General features: G+C 48.9%; 1 pseudogene; it reads right to left on the reverse strand.

Moving 5' to 3' along the window:
• Window positions 1–2,766: 2,766 nt before the first annotated feature.
• On the reverse strand, window positions 2,767–4,491 carry LOC6052812 (annotated as a pseudogene).
• Between the last annotated feature and the right edge of the window lie 775 nt (window positions 4,492–5,266).

Raw genomic sequence — 5,266 nt, forward strand, 5'->3', positions numbered from 1 at the left:
CCAGTCCTTGCTAAATTCCGGATAACTTTTTGCTCCATCCGGATCTTTTTCAAAAACGCAGACCGAAACAAATTAAGTGACAGTTCATGCCAATGACGTTTAGAAACGTCACAGCCCACACTGATCAAAAATTTCTTTTAAATTCTCACGCCGCTTCTCGTGCATCACGTGCATCCATATTTACCACGTATTTACCATTATTTACTGGAGTGAGCATGAGCATGAGCATGAGCATGGTTGACTGCCAATGAGCTGCTACTCCGTTATTGACGGATCAGCTGAAGCTACACAATGAACCAACAGATGAGTAGTGGGAGCTAATCATCCTCACTGTATAACCCTGAAGATCTCTGCTTTAAGTCAATACCGGCGCCCCCAAGGAGATGCAGTTCAACAAAGGTAGGAATGTTAGTCCGATAGTTGAAGTTGCAGACTCATCAGACACAGAGTTTGTCGCTCTATACCTGTTGACACCGCATGAGACCGTTGAATCCACAGCATCTCCTTCTAGCATCACGGGAAGTGGGGGAATTGTGTTAGTAGGGGAAGGAAAGGGAAGGTCAGGATTCATCTTGGTAGAAGATATGACCAGAAAGTGAAACAATCGTTGCCTTCCGAGCTACGATGCTATGAGAAGGACTTATCAATCGCGAATTTTTTACTCCTTACCGCCGGCGTGCCATCCGAGCATCGATGCTATGGGATGGGCTTTCAGAATGAAATGTAAATATAATACGTGGCGACTCAAATCTCTTTTTCAATGATTTCCCGAAGCTTCCACTACTTCTCACGGGTTCTCGCGCGCCGATTCACACTCCGCTCGATCCAACGAACACCACACGACTGATGGTCAACTTCTCTGGCTACTACGCGACCCCTTTTTCAACGATTTCGAGAACTTTCTACCACTTTCCCGCGGGTTCTCGCGCGCCGATTCACACTCTGATTGATCCAACGAACACCACACGACTGATGGCCAACTTCTCTGGCTACTCCGCGACCCATTTTTCAATGATTTCGAGAACTTTCTACCACTTTCCCGCGGGTTCTCACGCGCCGATTCACACTCCGATTGATCCAATGAACACCACACGACTGATGGCCAACTTCTCTGGCTACTACGCGACCCCCTTTCAACGATTTCGAGAACTTTCTACCACTTTCCCGCGGGTTCTCGCGCGCCGATTCACACTCCGCTCGATCCAACGAACACCACACGACTGATGGCCAATTTCTCTGGCTACTACGCGACCCTACAACAAAGATGAAGAGCATTAGGCCATACCACTTATCATGTAAAAGAAATGTAATTATTATAAGAGAGTTCAATAAAGACATATTTAATTTCAAAAAAAAAAAAAAAAAAAAAACTACGCGACCCCTTTTTCAACGATTTCGAGAACTTTCTACCACTTTCCCGCGGGTTCTCGCGCGCCGATTCACACTCCGCTCGATCCAACGAACACCACACGACTGATGGCCAACTTCTCTGGCTACTACGCGACCCCTTTTCAACGATTTCGAGAACTTTCTACCACTTTCCCGCGGGTTCTCGCGCGCCGATTCACACTCCGCTCGATCCAACGAACACCACACTACTCCGTATTTACCATTATTTACTGGAGTTGCTCCAAATGCCATACGGATCAAGCATGTGCCCAACCCCGTGATAATATGCCATTTATTTGAAGTGACCACCTCGTGAATACAACGCACTTTCACCGTAAATCGAAAAAAAAATAATCGCGGAGCATCAACACAGACGATGTTGCTGCGAACAGGGTAACGACCCCAATGTCGCACCGACGACACGACAAGCCACTCGACTCCAAAAAGTGGGCACCAAATTGGCCTACCCCTCCGGTTCCTTTGGAACTGGAAACGTCAAACTGGATTTTCTTTGAAAAATGCTTCAGTTTGGCAGCTCTGTTGGAGCAGCTGGCTTTTGACATCGAGAAATGTCAAATCTGACAAAAATATCTTCGACGACGAAAATCCGGCAAGGTCAGCAACGCAAATTACATTTTGATAAAAGGGAATCCAGAGAAGGACTTGGTCGCTGGGAACCGAGAGGATGCCGCCGGGAGCCTACTCTTCGCGTCCTCCGGCACCGAAACCCTCGGAACAACTACCTACCAGACGCAGATTGTGACAGGCAGATTGTTAATTAGTTCCGGGAAAAGTGAATAAATTCGACATCCCGAGAAGTACATGGTGCCTGAGGACCGATGAACTGACGGTCCCGTCATAATCCTAACGGAGCATTTTAAAAATCAGATACTCTCAAAAAGGCACCTTCTGCACTAGCTTGTCATTTGGCACCAAATCCTTGAGAAGTTTCGACTTGCTTTCCTACGTCACGCAGCCGGGTTTCCTTATTAGATCGCTTCGAGGTCCCCTGGAATCTACTCTTCATGGACAACAAGCAGTATGCGAAGTCAAGATTAATTTGAAACTTGGGCGGTCTCCGACAAACTTGAATCGGTTCAAAAATTATGGGAGGGGGGTAGGGAGGTTCGTTTGGTAATTGTGAAGAGAGGAGAAAAACCTCTTGACCACAGAGATTCTGCAAGAGTCGCTCGGTGGAAATGCCCGTCGGTAGTTTGACCTAGAAGATGTGTTTAAGACCAGAAAACCGAACGGGAAGTTTTTATTTGTCAATCCGGTTGTTGTTTTGTCTGTGACGGCCACTCCCAGTGGCTTGACGATGGCCGTGTCGATCAATGCTGGCGAATGGACCGCGCCGGAGTAGAAACATGTGCGACTGTACCAGGAAATTGCCAATAAGGACGAGCAGATTAATCAACAGTCGCAGTACGTGGTCAAGCTAAAAAAGCCGATTACGAACGCGCCTTGGCCAGCTTTGTAATCTTCTCTGGTATGTCCAGACTCTTCGGACTGACGTACCGCACGTCAACGTTGTACAGCGTCAACTGCCGCGCTCACGAGTGCACCATCCTGTCATGCTTCAAATCCCCACTGTGATAATGGTCAGTCCGTTGACCGTTCCGATTTCTCCTGATGGTGAAGATGTCCAGCAGGGATTGCGTGGATGTTCCCCGATTCCGTCGCCGGCGTTGATCAGCGGCTTTCAGCAGTGGTGAGCTGCCTTCGAAACCGCTCCCGGTTCCGGATGTCACAGCACCACCACGTCTGAGTAGCCGGCCATTACGAAGATGCTGACCTGGCCCTTTTTGACGGCGGAGCTCGTTTCGACCCTGTAGATTACGCGACCTCCGAGACATTGCATTGCCCCCGTGACGCTGCAGCTGGTCCGCGCGCTGACCTCGTAGAAAACGGACGCCATGATCTTCCCGCGCAGCAGGTCGTCCAACGGTGATCTTTCGTTATACAAGCTCGCATCGTTGAAGATCTCGTTGAGTAGCTTCTCGCTGAGCACGTGCTTGCCAGCCATGGTTCGTTCCTTCGGAGTAAGGTTAGCGGCCAGAAGGAGGACGTCCTTGCCGTAGTTGCTGGTGGAGTCACAGCGGATGCAAGGAAGTGGAAAAGTTGGGTGGTTTTAAGGGGCTTCCTCAAAGTGAACTCCGAGTTGGACTCGTTGCCGGCGAGCAGCTTCGAGAAAACGTCGTTGGTGTTGCCGTTTTCCCAGAAAAGGCGACGGGTCGTGTCCGGTATGATCTTTCTCAGCGTCAGAAAGTCCCGTCCGTACAATGATCCGTTGATCTTCTCGACAGACGGGGCCACCGTCGGTTTCTTGAGATGCCATTCTCGCACGTTTGGGCCGTAGCCCGGATTAGCGTAAACAACCGCGCAAAACTACCCGGTAGACGCGCCCCTTGACCTTTATGCCTGCGAACGAGGACCAGCGAGCTTTGTAGTGCGGCGGGACTTCTGGGATGATCCACTCTTCGTTGAACTCATCCTCGACGTAGGTGTTGGGTTGTTCCGGGAGGCCGAAGTTCCGCTTGGGGTTCTTGTGGGGTTCAGCGAGAGACGATCCTCGTTGAAGGTGGTCAACAGGAGCGGTAGAATCATTTCCAATCCTGGCGAAGGATTATCCGACTCCTTCTCCCGCTTCGTGTGAGGCGCATGATCCGTAGCAAACACGTCGATAACGTCCAGATTGTCCCACAGGGCTTGATGATCCTTAGGACAGCACACAACCGGTCTAACCTCACCATTTTCATGTCCATTCCGATCAAGATCCGCCGTAGAAAGAAACAGATAGTGCGGTCAAACATCACACATAATCATGATCCTCTTCTCCTTCGCCACCTTGATAATCATGATTTCCTCCAACCGTGCCACGTGACAGATATGGATCGGTCAATCAACCAACGACGCCAGCAAGATTACCACCGCCGTCGAATACCGTTCCGCATGAACGCAAACTGGCACCCTCTTGGGCCAATTCGACAAATGCTTCTGCCACACGATCATGTCCGTCAACTTCAACGTCGTAATCGTCCCCTTCTGCGCCAACTCCTTAACCAGCTCGAACGCGGCACGATCAAGGATCGGCGGAGTCATGTTTGGCATCGCCGCCGATTAAGCGGGGCAGTTTGACGATGGCCCGCGAGGACATACAGCCGGTGTGCACCATGGATCTTCATGACGGGGACCCTTCCGATACGGCTCATGTCCTCCACCAGCAGCTTGGCTCACTTGACGTCCGTTACGAGGGGATCGAGTAATCGACGGCCAATCTGAAATAGATAAGGAAGGTTTCGCATAGGTTCCCGGAGCTTAGAGAATCTCTACCGAAGCGTCAACAAGAGCGAGAAGTACCACGCGAGTGCTGGCTGCTGATTTCGCAAAAAGAAGTGCGCTTGAAGTCAATGTAGGAATGGTCGGAATCGATGCGTGACGACGGACTGTTCGCTGGAATGGCTAGCAGGAGATCCTATTCGATTTTGATTTAATTTAGAAATATATTAAAATTCAACAAAAACAATGTTCAGCCAAATTGAAAAAATAGGATTTTTGTGTTTGTAAACATTAATTTTCAAATGTAAATATTGCAGTTCGATCAGTGTTGCAAGTTGATTTTATTTTGTGGGAAAACCGAGGGGTCTCTCGATTTACCGTGAATTTGGTGGCTCACGGTGATTTCACGGGATTCACGGCGGGACCAATTTTTAATCACATTTTTCCTCCGAGTGTCTTGTCGTGTCGTCGGTCGCACGGTTTTGTTATTTAGAATGTCGTGCCTTTGTCGTGTGCTGTCATATATTATTTTTAGATTTTTTTTTAAAGAAAAATTCTTGTTTTTTTATTATTATATAGGATTGTTATTATTTTTTGT

The sequence above is a fragment of the Culex quinquefasciatus genome, chromosome 1 (genome assembly GCF_015732765.1).
Source record: "Culex quinquefasciatus strain JHB chromosome 1, VPISU_Cqui_1.0_pri_paternal, whole genome shotgun sequence".
Lineage (NCBI taxonomy): Eukaryota > Metazoa > Arthropoda > Insecta > Diptera > Culicidae > Culex > Culex quinquefasciatus.